We start from the raw sequence: 18,641 nt of genomic DNA on the forward strand, positions 1-18,641 counted from the left end.
TAGGCCTACCCATTCAAGTGAGGTACCATTTTTATTGGGAGACTTGGGGGGACGCTAGGTGGAAGGAAATTTGTGGCTCCTCTCAGATTCCAGAACTTTCCGTCACCGAAATATGAGGAAAAAGTGCTTTTTTTAGCCAAACTTTGAGGTTTGCAAAGGATTCTGGGTAACAGAACCTGGAGACAGCCCCACAAGTCACCCTGTCTTGGATTCCCCTAGGTCTCTAGTTTTCAAAAATGCACAGGTTTGGAAGGTTTCCCGAGGTGCCGGCTGAGCTAGAGGGCAAAATCCACAGGTAGGCATTTAGCAAAAAACACCTCTGTTTTCTTTGAGAAAACGTTATGCGCCCACTTTGTGTTTTGGGGCATTTCCTGTCGCGGACACTAGGACTACCCACACAAGTGAGATACCATTTTTATCTGAAGACTTGGGGGAGCACTGGGTGGAAGGAAGTTTATGGCTCATCTCAGATTCCAGAACATTCTGTCACCGAAATGTGAGGAAAAAGTGTTTTTATAGCCAAATTTTGAGGTTTGCAAATGATTCTGGGTAACATAACCTGGTGAGAGCCCCACAAGTCACCCTGTCTTAGATTCCCCTAGGTCTCTAGTTTTCAAAAATGCCCAGGTTTGATAGGTTTCCCTAGGTGCCGGCTAAGCTAGAGGCCAAAATCCACAGGTAGGCACTTTGCAAAAAACACCTCTGTTTTCTTTGAGAAAATGTGACTTGTCCACTTTGTGTTTTGGGGCATTTCCTGTCGCGGGCACTAGGCCTACCCACACAAGTGAGGTACCATTTTCATCAGGAGACTTGGGGGAACGCTGGGTGGAAAGAAATTTGTAGCTCCTCTCAGATTCCAGAACTTTTTGTCACCAAAATGTGAGGAAAAAGGGTTTTTATAGCCAAATTTTGAGGTTTGCAAATGATTCTGGGTAACATAACCTGGTGAGAGCCCCACAAGTCACCCTGTCTTAGATTCCCCTAGGTCTCTAGTTTTCAAAAATGCCCAGGTTTGATAGGTTTCCCTAGGTGCCGGCTAAGCTAGAGGCCAAAATCCACAGGTAGGCACTTTGCAAAAAACACCTCTGTTTTCTTTGAAAAAATGTGACGTGTCCACTTTGTGTTTTGGGGCATTTCCTGTCGCGGGCACTGGGCCTACCCACACAAGTGAGGCACCATTTTTATTGGGAGAGTTGGGGGGACGCTAGGTGGAAGGAAATTTGTGACTCCTCTCAGATTCCAGAACTTTCCGTCACTGAAATGTGAGGAAAAAGTGTTTTTTTAGCCAATTTTTGAGGTTTGCAGAGGATTCTGGGAAGCAGAACCTGGTGAGAGCCCCACAAGTCACCCTGTCTTGGATTCCCCTAGGTCTCCAGTTTTCAAACATGCACAGGTTTGGTAGGTTTCCCCATGTGCCAGCTGAGATAGAGGCCATAATCCACAGTTAGGCACTTTGCAAAAACCACCTCTGTTTTCTGTAGAAAAATGTGATTTGTCCATGTTGTGTTTTAGAGCATTTCCTGTCGCGGGCACTATGCCTACCCACACAAGTGAGGTACCATTTTTATCGGGAGACTTGAGGGAACTCTGGGTGTAAGGAAATTTGTGGCTCCTCTCAGATTCCAGAACTCTCTGTCACCGAAATGTGAGGAAAAAGTGTTTTTTTTAGCCAAATTTTGAGGTTTGCAAAGGATTCTGGGTAACAGAACCTGGTGAGAACCCCACAAGTCACCCCGTCATGGATTCCCCTAGGTCTCTAGTTTTCAAATATGCACAGGGTTGGTAGGTTTCCCCAGGTGCCGGCTGAGCAAGAGGCCAAAATCCACAGGTAGGCACCTTGCAAAAAACACCTCTGTTTTCTTTGAGAAAACGTGATGTGTCCACTTTTAGTTTTGGGACATTTCCTGTCACGGACACTAGGCCTACCCACACAAGTGAGGTATAATTTTTATCAGAAGACTTGGGGGAACGCTGGGTGGAATGAAATTTGTGGCTTCTCTCAGATTCCAGAATGTTCTGTCACCGAAATGTGAGGAAAAAGTGTTTTTTTAGCCAAAGTCTGAGGTTTGCAAAGGATTCTGGGTAACAGAACCTGGTGAGAACCCCACAAGTCACCCTGTCTTGGATTCCCTTAGGTCTCTAGTTTAAAAAAATGCACAGGTTTGGTAGATTTCCCTAGGTTCCAGCTGAGCTAAAGGCCCAAAAACCACAGGTAGGGCACTTTGCATATAACACCTCTGTTTTCTTTGAGAAAATGTGATGTGTCCACTTTGTGTTTTGGGGCATTTCCTGTCCCGGGCTCTAGGCCTACCCACACAAGTGAGGTACTGTTTTTATTGGGAGACTTGGGGAATGCTGGTTGGAAGGAAATTTGTAGCTCTCAGATTCCAGAACGTTCTGTCACCGAAATGTGAGGAAAAAGTGTTTTTTATCCAAATTTTCAGGTTCGCAAAGAATTCTGGGTAACAGAACCTGGTGAGAGCCCCACAAGTCACCCTGTCTTGGATTCCCCTAGGTCTCCAGTTTTCAAACATGCACAGGTTTGGTAGGTTTCCCCATGTGCCAGCTGAGCTAGAGGTCAAAATCCACAGTTAGGCACTTTGCAAAAACCACCTCTTTTTTCTGTAGAAAAATGTGATTTGTCCACGTTGTGTTTTAGAGCATTTCCTGTCGCGGGCAGTATGCCTACCCACACAAGTGAGGAACCATTTTTATCGGGAGACTTGAGGGAACGCTGGGTGGAAGGAAAATTTGTGGCTCCTCTCATATTCCAGAACTTTCTGTCACCGAAATATGAGGGAAAAGTGCTTTTTTAGACAAACTTTGAGGTTTGCAAAGGATTCTGGGTAACAGAACCTGGTGAGAGCCCCACAAGTCACCCTGTCTTGGATTCCCCTAGGTCTCTAACTTTAAAAAATGCACAGGTTTGGAAGGTTGCCCGAGGTGCCGGCTGAGCTAGAGGCCAAAATCCACAGGTAAGCACTTAGCAAAAAACACCTCTGTTTTCTTTGAGAAAACTTGATGTGTCCACTTTGTGATTTGGGGCATTTCCTGTCGCGGACACCAGGCCTACCCACAGAAGTGAGGTACCATTGTTATTAGAAGACTTGGGGGAATGCTGGGTGGAAAGAAATTTGTAGCTCCTCTCAGATTCCAGAACTTTCTGTCACCGAAGTGTGAGGAAAAAGTGTTTTCTTAGCCAAATTTTGAGGTTTGCAAGGATTCCTGGGTAACAGAACCTGATGAGAGCCCCACAAGTCACCCTGTCTTAGATTCCCCTAGGTCTCTAGTTTTCAAAAATGCACAGGTTTGATAGGTTTCCCTAGGTTCCCCGCTGTCTAGAGGCCAAAATCCACAGGTAGGCACTTTGCAAAAAACACCTCTGTTTTCTTTGGGAAAATGTGACGTGTCCTCTTTGTGTTTTGGGGCATTTCCTGTCACGGGCACTAGGCCTACCTGCACAAGTGAGGTACCATTCGTATTGGGAGACTTGGGGGGATGCTAGATTGAAGGAAATTTGTGGCTCCTCTCAGATTCCAGAACTTTCTGTCACCGAAATATGAGGAAAAAGTGTTTTTTTTAGCCAAACTTTGAGGATTGCAAAGGATTCTGGATAACAGAACCTGATGAGAGCCCCACAAGTCACCCTGTATTGGATTCCCCTAGGTCTCTAGTTTTCAAAAATGCACAGGTTTGGAAGTTTTCCCGAGGTGCCGGCTGAGCTAGAGGCCAAAATCCACAGGTAGGCACTTAGCAAAAAATACCTCTTTTTTCTTTGAGAAAACGCGATGTGTCCACTTTTTGTTTTGGGACATTTCCTGTCACGGACACTAGTCCTACCCACACAAGTGAGGTATAATTTTTATCAGAAGACTTGGGAGAACGCTGGGTGGAATGAAATTTGTGGCTCCTCTCAGATTCCAGAATGTTCTGTCACCGAAATGTGAGGAAAAAGTGTTTTTTTAGCCAAATTTTGAGGTTTGCAAAGGATTCTGGGTAACAGAACCTGGTGAGAGCCACACAAGTCACCCTGCCCTGGATTCCCCTAGGTCTCTAGTTTTCAAAAATGCCCAGGTTTGGTAGATTTCCATAGGTTCCGGCTGAGCTAAAGGCCAAAAACCACCGGTAGGCACTTTGTAAAAAACACCTCTGTTTTCTTTGAAAAAATGTGAAGTGCCCACTTTGTGTTTTGGGGCATTTCCTGTCGGGGGCACTAGGCCTACCTACACGTGAGGTACCATTTTTATTGGGAGACTTGGGGGGACGTTAGGTGGAAGGAAATTTGTGGCTCCTCTCAGATTCCAGAACTTTCTGTCACCGAAATATCAGGAAAAAGTGCTTTTTTTAGCCAAACTTTGAGGTTTGCAAAGGAGTCTGGGTAACAGAACCTGGTGACAGCCCCACAAGTCACCCTGTCTTGGATTCCCCTAGGGCTCTAATTTTAAAAAATGCACAAGTTTGGAAGGTTTCCCGAGGTGCCGGCTGAGCTAGAGGGCAAAATCCACAGGTAGGCATTTAGCAAAAAACACCTCTGTTTTCTTTGAGAAAACTTGATGCGTCCACTTTGTGTTTTGGGGCATTTCCTGTCGCGGACACTAGGACTAACCCACACAAGTGAGATACCATTTTTATCGGAAGACTTGGGGGAACGCTGGGTGGAAGGAAATATATGGCTCATCTCAGATTCCAGTACATTATGTCACCGAAATGTGAGGAAAAAGTGTTTTTTTAAGCCAAATTTTGAGGTTTGCAAACGATTCTGGGTAACAAAACCTGGTGAGAGCCCCACAAGTCACCCTGTCTTGGATTCCCTTAAGTCGCTAGTTTTAAAAAATGCACAGGTTTGGTAGATTTCCCTAGGTTCCGGCTGAGCTAGAGGCCAAAAACCACAGGTAGGCACTTTGCAAAAAACACCTCTGTTTCCTGTAGAAAAATGTGATTTGTCCACGTTGTGTTTAAGAGCATTTCCTGTCGCGGGCACTCTGCCTACCCACACAAGTGAGGCACCATTTTTATCGGGAGACTTGAGGGAACGCTGGCTGGAAGGACATTTGTGGCTCCTCTCAGATTTCAGAACTCTCAGTCACCGAAGTGTGAGGAAAAAGTGTTTTTTTATCCCAATTTTGAGGTTTGCAAAGGATTCTGGGTAGCAGAACCTGGTGAGAGCCCCACAAGTCACCCCGTCATGGATTCCCCTAGGTCTCTAGTTTTCAAATATGCACAGGTTTGGTAGGTTTCCCTGGGTGCCGGCTGAGCTAGCAGCCAAAATCCACAGGTAGGCACTGTGCAAAAAACACCTCTGTTTTCTTTGAGAAAATGTGACGTGTCCACTTTGTGTTTTGGGGCATTTCCTGTCGGGGGCACTAGGCCTACACACACAAGTGAGGTACCATTTTCATTGGGAGACTTGGGGGACGCTAGGTGGAAGGAAATTTGTGGCTCCTCTCAGATTTCAGAACTATCTGTCACCGAAATATGAGGAAAAAGTGCTTTTTTAGACAAACTTTGAGGTTTGCAAAGGATTCTGGGTAACAGAACCTGGTGAGAGCCCTACAAGTCACCCTGTCTTGGATTCCCCTAGGTCTCTAACTTTAAAAAATGCACAGGTTTGGAAGGTTGCCCGAGGTGCCGGCTGAGCTAGAGGCCAAAATGCACAGGTAGGCACTTAGCAAAAAACACCTCTGTTTTCTTTGAGAAAACTTGATGTGTCCACTTTGTGTTTTGGGGCATTTCCTGTCGCGGGCACTAGGCCTACCCACAGAAGTGAGGTACCATTGTTATCAGAAGGCTTGGGGGAATGCTGGGTGGAAAGAAGTTTGTAGCTCCTCTCAGATTCCAGAACTTTCTGTCACCGAAGTGTGAGGAAAAAGTGTTTTTTTAGCCAAATTTTAAGGTTTGCAAAGGATTCTGGGTAACAGAACCTGATGAGAGCCCCACAAGTCACCCTGTCTTAGATTCCCCTAGGTCTATAGTTTTCAAAAATGCCCAGGTCTGATAGGTTTCCTAGGTGCCGGCTGAGCTAGAAGCCAAAATCCACCGGTAGGCACTTTGCAAAAAACACCTCTGTTTTCTTTGAGAAAATGTGACGTGTCCACTTTCTGTTTTGGGGCATTTCCTGTCGCGGGCACTAGGCCTACCCGCACAAGTGAGGTACCATTCGTATTGGGAGACTTGGGGGGATGCTAGATGGAAAGAAATTTGTGGCTCCTCTCAGATTCCAGAACTTTCTGTCACCGAAATATGAGGAAAAAGTGTTTTTTTAGCCAAACTTTGAGGATTGCAAAGGATTCTGGATAACAGAACCTGGTGAGAGCCCCACAAGTCAGCCTGTATTGGATTCTCCTAGGTGTCTAGTTTTCAAAAATGCGCAGGTTTGATAGGTTTCCCTAGGTGCCCGCTGAGCTAGAGGCCAAAATCCACAGGTAGGCACTTTGCAAAAAACACCTCTGTTTTCTTTGGGAAAATGTGACGTGTCCTCTTTGTATTTTGGGGCATTTCCTGTCGCGGGCACTAGGCCTACCCGCACAAGTGAGGTACCATTCGTATTGGGAGACTTGGGGGGATGCTAGATGGAAGGAAATTTGTGGCTCCTCTCAGATTCCAGAACTTTCTGTCACCGAAATATGAGGAAAAAGTGTTTTTTTAGCCAAACTTTGAGGATTGCAAAGGATTCTGGATAACAGAACCTGGTGAGAGCCCCACAATTCACCCAGTCTTGGATTCCCCTAGGTCTCTAGTTTTAAAAAAAGGCACAGGTTTGGAAGGTTTCCCGATGTGCCGGCTGAGCTAGAGGCCAAAATCCACAGGTAGGCACTTAGCAAAAAATACCTCTTTTTTCTTTGAGAAAACGTGATGTGTCCACTTTTTGTTTTGGGACATTTCCTGTCACGGACACTAGGCCTACCCACACAAGTGAGGTATAATTTTTATCAGAAGACTTGGGGGAACGCTGGGTGGAATGAAATTTGTGGCTCCTCTCAGATTCCAGAATGTTCTGTCACCGAAATGTGAGGAAAAAGTGTTTTTTTAGCCAAATTTTGAGGTTTGCAAAGGATTCTGGGTAACAGAACCTGGTGAGAGCCCTACAAGTCACCCTGTCTTGGATTCCCCTAGGTCTCTAACTTTAAAAAATGCACAGGTTTGGAAGGTTGCCCGAGGTGCCGGCTGAGCTAGAGGCCAAAATGCACAGGTAGGCACTTAGCAAAAAACACCTCTGTTTTCTTTGAGAAAACTTGATGTGTCCACTTTGTGTTTTGGGGCATTTCCTGTCGCAGACACTAGGCCTACCCACAGAAGTGAGGTACCATTGTTATCAGAAGGCTTGTGGGAATGCTGGGTGGAAAGAAGTTTGTAGCTCCTCTCAGATTCCAGAACTTTCTGTCACCGAAGTGTGAGGAAAAAGTGTTTTTTTAGCCAAATTTTAAGGTTTGCAAAGGATTCTGGGTAACAGAACCTGATGAGAGCCCCACAAGTCACCCTGTCTTAGATTCCCCTAGGTCTATAGTTTTCAAAAATGCCCAGGTCTGATCGGTTTCCTAGGTGCCGGCTGAGCTAGAAGCCAAAATCCACCGGTAGGCACTTTGCAAAAAACACCTCTGTTTTCTTTGAGAAAATGTGACGTGTCCACTTTCTGTTTTGGGGCATTTCCTGTCGCGGGCACTAGGCCTACCCGCACAAGTGAGGTACCATTCGTATTGGGAGACTTGGGGGGATGCTAGATGGAAGGAAATTTGTGGCTCCTCTCAGATTCCAGAACTTTCTGTCACCGAAATATGAGGAAAAAGTGTTTTTTTAGCCAAACTTTGAGGATTGCAAAGGATTCTGGATAACAGAACCTGGTGAGAGCCCCACAAGTCAGCCTGTATTGGATTCTCCTAGGTGTCTAGTTTTCAAAAATGCGCAGGTTTGATAGGTTTCCCTAGGTGCCCGCTGAGCTAGAGGCCAAAATCCACAGGTAGGCACTTTGCAAAAAACACCTCTGTTTTCTTTGGGAAAATGTGACGTGTCCTCTTTGTATTTTGGGGCATTTCCTGTCGCGGGCACTAGGCCTACCCGCACAAGTGAGGTACCATTCGTATTGGGAGACTTGGGGGGATGCTAGATGGAAGGAAATTTGTGGCTCCTCTCAGATTCCAGAACTTTCTGTCACCGAAATATGAGGAAAAAGTGTTTTTTTAGCCAAACTTTGAGGATTGCAAAGGATTCTGGATAACAGAACCTGGTGAGAGCCCCACAATTCACCCAGTCTTGGATTCCCCTAGGTCTCTAGTTTTAAAAAAAGGCACAGGTTTGGAAGGTTTCCCGATGTGCCGGCTGAGCTAGAGGCCAAAATCCACAGGTAGGCACTTAGCAAAAAATACCTCTTTTTTCTTTGAGAAAACGTGATGTGTCCACTTTTTGTTTTGGGAGATTTCCTGTCACGGACACTAGGCCTACCCACACAAGTGAGGTATAATTTTTATCAGAAGACTTGGGGGAACGCTGGGTGGAATGAAATTTGTGGCTCCTCTCAGATTCCAGAATGTTCTGTCACCGAAATGTGAGGAAAAAGTGTTTTTTTAGCCAAATTTTGAGGTTTGCAAAGGATTCTGGGTAACAGAACCTGGCGAGAGCCCCACAAGTCACCCTGTCTTGGATTCCCTTAGGTCTCTAGTTTTAAAAAATGCACAGGTTTGGTAGATTTCCATAGGTTCCGGCTGAGCTAAAGGCCAAAAACCACAGGTAGGCACTTTGCATATAACACCTCTGTTTTCTTTGAGAAAATGTGATGTGTCCACTTTGTGTTTTGGGGCATTTCCTGTCCCGGGCTCTACGCCTACCCACACAAGTGAGGTACTGTTTTTATTGGGAGACTTGGGGGTATGCTGGTTGGAAGGAAATTTGTGGCTCTCAGATTCCAGAACGTTCTGTCACCGAAATGTGAGGAAAAAGTGTTTTTTTAGCCAAATTTTCAGGTTTGCAAAGAATTCTGGGTAACAGAACCTGGTGAGAGCCCCACAAGTCACCCTGTCTTGGATTCCCCTAGGTCTCCAGTTTTCAAACATGCACAGGTTTGGTAGGTTTCCCCATGTGCCAGCTGGGATAGAGGCCATAATCCACAGTTAGGCACTTTGCAAAAACCACCTCTGTTTTCTGTAGAAAAATGTGATTTGTCCATGTTGTGTTTTAGAGCATTTCCTGTCGCGGGCACTATGCCTACCCACACAAGTGAGGTACCATTTTTATCGGGAGACTTGAGGGAACGCTGGGTGGAAGGAAATTTGTGGCTCCTCTCAGATTCCAGAACTCTCTGTCACCGAAATGTGAGGAAAAAGTGTTTTTTTTAGCCAAATTTTGAGGTTTGCAAAGGATTCTGGGTAACAGAACCTGGTGAGAACCCCACAAGTCACCCCGTCATGGATTCCCCTAGGTCTCTAGTTTTCAAATATGCACAGGTTTGGTAGGTTTCCCCAGGTGCCGGCTGAGCAAGAGGCCAAAATCCACAGGTAGGCACCTTGAAAAAAACACCTCTGTTTTCTTTGAGAAAACGTGATGTGTCCACTTTTAGTTTTGGGACATTTCCTGTCACGGACACTAGGCCTACCCACATAAGTGAGGTATAATTTTTATCAGAAGACTTGGGGGAACGCTGGGTGGAATGAAATTTGTGGCTCCTCTCAGATTCCAGAATGTTCTGTCACCGAAATGTGAGGAAAAAGTGTTTTTTTAGCCAAAGTTTGAGGTTTGCAAAGGATTCTGGGTAACAGAACCTGGTGAGAACCCCACAAGTCACCCTGTCTTGGATTCCCTTAGGTCTCTAGTTTAAAAAAATGCACAGGTTTGGTAGATTTCCCTAGGTTCCAGCTGAGCTAAAGGCCAAAAACCACAGGTAGGCACTTTGCATATAACACCTCTGTTTTCTTTGAGAAAATGTGATGTGTCCACTTTGTGTTTTGGGGCATTTCCTGTCCCGGGCTCTAGGCCTACCCACACAAGTGAGGTACTGTTTTTATTGGGAGACTTGGGGGAATGCTGGTTGGAAGGAAATTTGTAGCTCCCAGATTCCAGAACGTTCTGTCACCGAAATGTGATGAAAAAGTGTTTTTTTAGCCAAACTTTGAGGTTTGTAAAGGATTCTGGGTAACAGAACCTGGTGAGAGCCCCACAAGTCACCCTGTCTTGGATTCCTCTAGGTCTCTAGTTTTCAAAAATGCACAGGTTTGGAAGGTTTCCCGAGGTGCCGGCTGAGCTAGAGGCCAAAATCCACAGGTAGGCACTTAGCAAAAAACACCTCTGTTTTCTTTGAGAAAACGTGATGTGTCCACTTTTTGTTTTGGGGCATTTCCTGTCGCGGACACTAGGCCTACCCACACAAGTGAGGTATAATTTTTATCAGAAGACTTGGGGGAGTGCTGGGTGGTAGGAAATTTGTGGCTCCTCTCAGATTCCAGAATGTTCTGTCACCGAAATGTGATGAAAAAGTGTTTTGTTAGCCAAATTTTGAGGTTTGCAAAGGATTCTGGGTAACAGAACCTGGTGCGAGCCCCACAAGTCACCCTGTCTTGGATTCCCCTAGGTCTCTAGTTTTCAAAAATGCTCAGATTTGGTAGGTTTCCCTAGGTGCCGGCTAAGCTAGAGGCCAAAATCCACAGGTAGGCACTTTGCAAAAAACACCTCTGTTTTCTTTGAGAAAATGTGACGTGTCCACTTTGTGTTTTGGGGCATTTCCTGTCGCAGGCACTAGGCCTACCCACTCAAGTGAGGTACCATTTTCATTGGGAGAGTTGGTGGGACGCTAGGTGGAAGGAAATTTGTGGCTCCTCTCAGATTCCAGAACTTTCTGTCACCGAAATATGAGGAAAAAGTGTTTTTTTAGCCAAACTTTGAGGATTGCAAAGGATTCTGGATAACAGAACCTGGCGAGAGCCCCACAAGTCAGCCTGTATTGGATTCTCCTAGGTCTCTAGTTTTAAAAAATGCACAGGTTTGATAGGTTTCCCTAGGTGCCCGCTGTGCTAGAGGCCAAAATCCACAGGTAGGCACTTTGCAAAAAACACCTCTGTTTTCTTTGGGAAAATGTGACGTGTCCTCTTTGTGTTTTATGGCATTTCAATTCGCGGGCACTAGGCCTACCCGCACAAGTAAGGTACCATTCGTATTGGGAGACTTGGGGGGATGCTAGATTGAAGGAAATTTGTGGCTCCTCTCAGATTCCAGAACTTTCTGTCACCGAAATATGAGGAAAAAATGTTTTTTTTAGCCAAACTTTGAGGATTGCAAAGGATTCTGGATAACAGAACCTGATGAGAGCCCCACAAGTCACCCTGTATTGGATTCCTCTAGGTCTCTAGTTTTCAAAAATGCACAGGTTTGGAAGGTTTCCCGAGGTGCCGGCTGAGCTAGAGGCCAAAATCCACAGGTAGGCACTTAGCAAAAAACACCTCTGTTTTCTTTGAGAAAACGTGATGTGTCCACTTTTTGTTTTGGGGCATTTCCTGTTGCGGACACTAGGCCTACCCACACAAGTGAGGTATAATTTTTATCAGAAGACTTGGGGGAGTGCTGGGTGGTAGGAAATTTGTGGCTCCTCTCAGATTCCAGAATGTTCTGTCACCGAAATGTGATGAAAAAGTGTTTTGTTAGCCAAATTTTGAGGTTTGCAAAGGATTCTGGGTAACAGAACCTGGTGCGAGCCCCACAAGTCACCCTGTCTTGGATTCCCCTAGGTCTCTAGTTTTCAAAAATGCTCAGATTTGGTAGGTTTCCCTAGGTGCCGGCTAAGCTAGAGGCCAAAATCCACAGGTAGGCACTTTGCAAAAAACACCTCTGTTTTCTTTGAGAAAATGTGACGTGTCCACTTTGTGTTTTGGGGCATTTCCTGTCGCAGGCACTAGGCCTACCCACTCAAGTGAGGTACCATTTTCATTGGGAGAGTTGGTGGGACGCTAGGTGGAAGGAAATTTGTGGCTCCTCTCAGATTCCAGAACTTTCTGTCACCGAAATATGAGGAAAAAGTGTTTTTTTAGCCAAACTTTGAGGATTGCAAAGGATTCTGGATAACAGAACCTGGTGAGAGCCCCACAAGTCAGCCTGTATTGGATTCTCCTAGGTCTCTAGTTTTCAAAAATGCACAGGTTTGATAGGTTTCCCTAGGTGCCCGCTGTGCTAGAGGCCAAAATCCACAGGTAGGCACTTTGCAAAAAACACCTCTGTTTTCTTTGGGAAAATGTGACGTGTCCTCTTTGTGTTTTATGGCATTTCCTGTCGCGGGCACTAGGCCTACCCGCACAAGTGAGGTACCATTCGTATTGGGAGACTTGGGGGGATGCTAGATTGAAGGAAATTTGTGGCTCCTCTCAGATTCCAGAACTTTCTGTCACCGAAATATGAGGAAAAAGTGTTTTTTTTAGCCAAACTTTGAGGATTGCAAAGGATTCTGGATAACAGAACCTGATGAGAGCCCCACAAGTCACCCTGTATTGGATTCCCCTAGGTCTCTAGTTTTCAGAAATGCACAGGTTTGGAAGGTTTCCCGAGGTGCCGGCTGAGCTAGAGGCCAAAATCCACAGGTAGGCACTTAGCAAAAAATACCTCTTTTTTCTTTGAGAAAACGTGATGTGTCCACTTTTTGTTTTGGGATATTTCCTGTCACGGACACTAGGCCTACCCACACAAGTGAGGTATAATTTTTATCAGAAGACTTGGGGGAACGCTGGGTGGAATGAAATTTGTGGCTCCTCTCAGATTCCAGAATGTTCTGTCACCGAAATGTGAGGAAAAAGTGTTTTTTTAGCCAAATTTTGAGGTTTGCAAAGGATTCTGGGTAACAGAACCTGGCGAGAGCCCCACAAGTCACCCTGTCTTGGATTCCCTTAGGTCTCTAGTTTTAAAAAATGCACAGGTTTGGTAGATTTCCATAGGTTCCAGCTGAGCTAAAGGCCAAAAACCACAGGTAGGCACTTTGCATATAACACCTCTGTTTTCTTTGAGAAAACGTGATGTGTCCACTTTGTGTTTTGGGGCATTTCCTGTCCCGGGCTCTAGGCCTACCCACACAAGTGAGGTACTGTTTTTATTGGGAGACTTGGGGGTATGCTGGTTGGAAGGAAATTTGTGGCTCTCAGATTCCAGAACGTTCTGTCACCGAAATGTGAGGAAAAAGTGTTTTTTTAGCCAAATTTTCAGGTTTGCAAAGAATTCTGGGTAACTGAACCTGGTGAGAGCCCCACAAGTCACCCTGTCTTGGATTCCCCTAGGTCTCCAGTTTTCAAACATGCACAGGTTTGGTAGGTTTCCCCATGTGCCAGCTGAAATAGAGGCCATAATCCACAGTTAGGCACTTTGCAAAAACCACCTCTGTTTTCTGTAGAAAAATGTGATTTGTCCATGTTGTGTTTTAGAGCATTTCCTGTCGCGGGCACTATGCCTACCCACACAAGTGAGGTACCATTTTTATCGGGAGACTTGAGGGAACGCTGGGTGGAAGGAAATTTGTGGCTCCTCTCAGATTCCAGAACTCTCTGTCACCAAAATGTGAGGAAAAAGTGTTTTTTTTAGCCAAATATTGAGGTTTGCAAAGGATTCTGGGTAACAGAACCTGGTGAGAACCCCACAAGTCACCCCGTCATGGATTCCCCTAGGTCTCTAGTTTTCAAATATGCACAGGTTTGGTAGGTTTCCCCAGGTGCCGGCTGAGCAAGAGGCCAAAATCCACAGGTAGGCACCTTGCAAAAAACACCTCTGTTTTCTTTGAGAAAACGTGATGTGTCCACTTTTAGTTTTGGGACATTTCCTGTCACGGACACTAGGCCTACCCACATAAGTGAGGTATAATTTTTATCAGAAGACTTGGGGGAACGCTGGGTGGAATGAAATTTGTGGCTCCTCTCAGATTCCAGAATGTTCTGTCACCGAAATGTGAGGAAAAAGTGTTTTTTTAGCCAAAGTTTGAGGTTTGCAAAGGATTCTGGGTAACAGAACCTGGTGAGAACCCCACAAGTCACCCTGTCTTGGATTCCCTTAGGTCTCTAGTTTAATAAAATGCACAGGTTTGGTAGATTTCCCTAGGTTCCAGCTGAGCTAAAGGCCAAAAACCACAGGTAGGCACTTTGCATATAACACCTCTGTTTTCTTTGAGAAAATGTGATGTGTCCACTTTGTGTTTTGGGGCATTTCCTGTCCCGGGCTCTAGGCCTACCCACGCAAGTGAGGTACTGTTTTTATTGGGAGACTTGGGGGTATGCTGGTTGGAAGGAAATTTGTGGCTCTCAGATTCCAGAACGTTCTGTCACCGAAATGTGAGGAAAAAGTGTTTTTTTAGCCAAATTTTCAGGTTTGCAAAGAATTCTGGGTAACTGAACCTGGTGAGAGCCCCACAAGTCACCCTGTCTTGGATTCCCCTAGGTCTCCAGTTTTCAAACATGCACAGGTTTGGTAGGTTTCCCCATGTGCCAGCTGAGCTAGAGGTCAAAATCCACAGTTAGGCACTTTGCAAAAACCACCTCTTTTTTCTGTAGAAAAATGTGATTTGTCCATGTTGTGTTTTAGAGCATTTCCTGTCGCGGGCACTATGCCTACCCACACAAGTGAGGAACCATTTTTATCGGGAGACTTGAGGGAACGCTGGGTGGAAGGAAATTTGTGGCTCCTCTCAGATTCCAGAACTTTCTGTCACCGAAATATGAGGAAAAAGTGCTTTTTTAGACAAACTTTGAGGTTTGCAAAGGATTCTGGGTAACAGAACCTGGTGAGAGCCCCACAAGTCACCCTGTCTTGGATTACCCTAGGTCTCTAACTTTAAAAAATGCACAGGTTTGGAAGGTTGCCCGAGGTGCCGGCTGAGCTAGAGGCCAAAATCCACAGGTAGGCACTTAGCAAAAAACACCTCTGTTTTCTTTGAGAAAACTTGATGTGTCCACTTTGTGATTTGGGGCATTTCCTGTCGCGGACACAAGGCCTACCCACAGAAGTGAGGTACCATTGTTATTAGAAGACTTGGGGGAATGCTGGGTGGAAAGAAATTTGTAGCTCCTCTCAGATTCCAGAACTTTCTGTCACCGAAGTGTGAGGAAAAAGTGTTTTTTTAGCCAAATTTTGAGTTTTGCAAAGGATTCTGGGTAACAGAACCTGATGAGAGCCCCACAAGTCACCCTGTCTTAGATTCCCCTAGGTCTCTAGTTTTCAAAAATGCACAGGTTTGATAGGTTTCCCTAGGTGCCCTCTGTGCTAGAGGCCAAAATCCACAGGTAGGCACTTTGCAAAAAACACCTCTGTTTTCTTTGGGAAAATGTGACGTGTCCTCTTTGTGTTTTATGGCATTTCCTGTCGCGGGCACTAGGCCTACCCGCACAAGTGAGGTACCATTCGTATTGGGAGACTTGGGGGGATGCTAGATTGAAGGAAATTTGTGGCTCCTCTCAGATTCCAGAACTTTCTGTCACCGAAATATGGGGAAAAAGTGTTTTTTTTAGCCAAACTTTGAGGATTGCAAAGGATTCTGGATAACAGAACCTGATGAGAGCCCCACAAGTCACCCTGTATTGGATTCCCCTAGGTCTCTAGTTTTCAGAAATGCACAGGTTTGATAGGTTTCCCTAGGTGCCCGCTGAGCTAGAGGCCAAAATCCACAGGTAGGCACTTTGCAAAAAACACCTCTGTTTTCTTTGGGAAAATGTGACGTGTCCACTTTGTGTTTTGGGGCATTTCCTGTCGCGGGCACTAGGCCTACCCGCACAAGTGAGGTACCATTCGTATTGGGAGATTTGGGGGGATGCTAGATGGAAGGAAATTTGTGGCTCCTCTCAGATTCCAGAACTTTCTGTCACCGAAATATGAGGAAAAAGTGTTTTTTTGGCCAAACTTTGAGGATTGCAAAGGATTCTGGATAACAGAACCTGGTGAGAGCCCCACAATTCACCCTGTCATGGATTCCTCTAGGTCTCTAGTTTTCAAAAATGCACAGGTTTGGAAGTTTTCCCGAGGTGCCGGCTGAGCTACAGGCCAAAATCCACAGGTAGGCACTTAGCAAAAAATACCTCTTTTTTCTTTGAGAAAACGCGATGTGTCCACTTTTTGTTTTGGGACATTTCCTGTCACGGACACTAGGCCTACCCACACAAGTGAGGTATAATTTTTATCAGAAGACTTGGGGGAACGCTGGGTGGAATGAAATTTGTGGCTCCTCTCAGATTCCAGAATGTTCTGTCACCGAAATGTGAGGAAAAAGTGTCTTTTTAGCCAAATTTTGAGGTTTGCAAAGGATTCTGGGTAACAGAACCTGGCGAGAGCCCCACAAGTCACCCTGTCTTGGATTCCCTTAGGTCTCTAGTTTTAAAAAATGCACAGGTTTGGTAGATTTCCATAGGTTCCGGCTGAGCTAAAGGCCAAAAACCACAGGTAGGCACTTTGCATATAACACCTCTGTTTTCTTTGAGAAAATGTGATGTGTCCACTTTGTGTTTTGGGGCATTTCCTGTCCCGGGCTCTAGGCCTACCCACACAAGTGAGGTACTGTTTTTATTGGGAGACTTGGGGGTATGCTGGTTGGAAGGAAATTTGTGGCTCTGAGATTCCAGAATGTTATGTCACCGAAATGTGAGGAAAAAGTGTTTTTTTAGCCAAATTTTCAGGTTTGCAAAGAATTCTGGGTAACAGAACCTGGTGAGAGCCCCACAAGTCACCCTGTCTTGGATTCCCCTAGGTCTCCAGTTTTCAAACATGCACAGGTTTGGTAGGTTTCCCCATGTGCCAACTGAGCTAGAGGCCAAAATCCACAGTTAGGCACTTTGCAAAAAACACCTCTGTTTTCTTTGAGAAAACGTGATGTGTCCACTTTTTGTTTTGGGGCATTCCCTGTCGCGGACACTAGGCCTACCCACACAAGTGAGGTATAATTTTTATCAGAAGACTTGGGGGAATGCTGGGTGGAAGGAAATTTGTGGCTCCTCTCAGATTCCAGAATGTTCTGTCACCGAAATGTGATGAAAAAGTATTTTTTTAGCCAAACTTTGAGGTTTGTAAAGGATTCTGGGTAACAGAACCTGGTGAGAGCCCCACAAGTCACCCTGTCTTGGATTCCTCTAGGTCTCTAGTTTTAAAAAATGCACAGGTTTGGAAGGTTTCCCGAGGTGCCGGCTGAGCTAGAGGCCAAAATCCACAGGTAGGCACTTAGCAAAAAACACCTCTGTTTTCTTTGAGAAAACGTGATGTGTCCACTTTTTGTTTTGGGGCATTTCCTGCTGCGGACACTAGGCCTACCCGCACAAGTGAGGTACCATTCGTATTGGGAGACTTGGGGGGATGCTAGATTGAAGGAAATTTGTGGCTCCTCTCAGATTCCAGAACTTTCTGTCACCGAAATATGGGGAAAAAGTGTTTTTTTTAGCCAAACTTTGAGGATTGCAAAGGATTCTGGATAACAGAACCTGATGAGAGCCCCACAAGTCACCCTGTATTGAATTCCCCTAGGTCTCTAGTTTTCAGAAATGCACAGGTTTGATAGGTTTCCCTAGGTGCCCGCTGAGCTAGAGGCCAAAATCCACAGGTAGGCACTTTGCAAAAAACACCTCTGTTTTCTTTGGGAAAATGTGACGTGTCCACTTTGTGTTTTGGGGCATTTCCTGTCGCGGGCACTAGGCCTACCCGCACAAGTGAGGTACCATTCGTATTGGGAGATTTGGGGGGATGCTAGATGGAAGGAAATTTGTGGCTCCTCTCAGATTCCAGAACTTTCTGTCACCGAAATATGAGGAAAAAGTGTTTTTTTGGCCAAACTTTGAGGATTGCAAAGGATTCTGGATAACAGAACCTGGTGAGAGCCCCACAATTCACCCTGTCATGGATTCCTCTAGGTCTCTAGTTTTCAAAAATGCACAGGTTTGGAAGTTTTCCCGAGGTGCCGGCTGAGCTACAGGCCAAAATCCACAGGTAGGCACTTAGCAAAAAATACCTCTTTTTTCTTTGAGAAAACGCGATGTGTCCACTTTTTGTTTTGGGACATTTCCTGTCACGGACACTAGGCCTACCCACACAAGTGAGGTATAATTTTTATCAGAAGACTTGGGGGAACGCTGGGTGGAATGAAATTTGTGGCTCCTCTCAGATTCCAGAATGTTCTGTCACCGAAATGTGAGGAAAAAGTGTCTTTTTAGCCAAATTTTGAGGTTTGCAAAGGATTCTGGGTAACAGAACCTGGCGAGAGCCCCACAAGTCACCCTGTCTTGGATTCCCTTAGGTCTCTAGTTTTAAAAAATGCACAGGTTTGGTAGATTTCCATAGGTTCCGGCTGAGCTAAAGGCCAAAAACCACAGGTAGGCACTTTGCATATAACACCTCTGTTTTCTTTGAGAAAATGTGATGTGTCCACTTTGTGTTTTGGGGCATTTCCTGTCCCGGGCTCTAGGCCTACCCACACAAGTGAGGTACTGTTTTTATTGGGAGACTTGGGGGTATGCTGGTTGGAAGGAAATTTGTGGCTCTGAGATTCCAGAATGTTATGTCACCGAAATGTGAGGAAAAAGTGTTTTTTTAGCCAAATTTTCAGGTTTGCAAAGAATTCTGGGTAACAGAACCTGGTGAGAGCCCCACAAGTCACCCTGTCTTGGATTCCCCTAGGTCTCCAGTTTTCAAACATGCACAGGTTTGGTAGGTTTCCCCATGTGCCA

Source organism: Pleurodeles waltl, chromosome 5, assembly GCF_031143425.1.
Source record: "Pleurodeles waltl isolate 20211129_DDA chromosome 5, aPleWal1.hap1.20221129, whole genome shotgun sequence".
NCBI lineage: Eukaryota > Metazoa > Chordata > Amphibia > Caudata > Salamandridae > Pleurodeles > Pleurodeles waltl.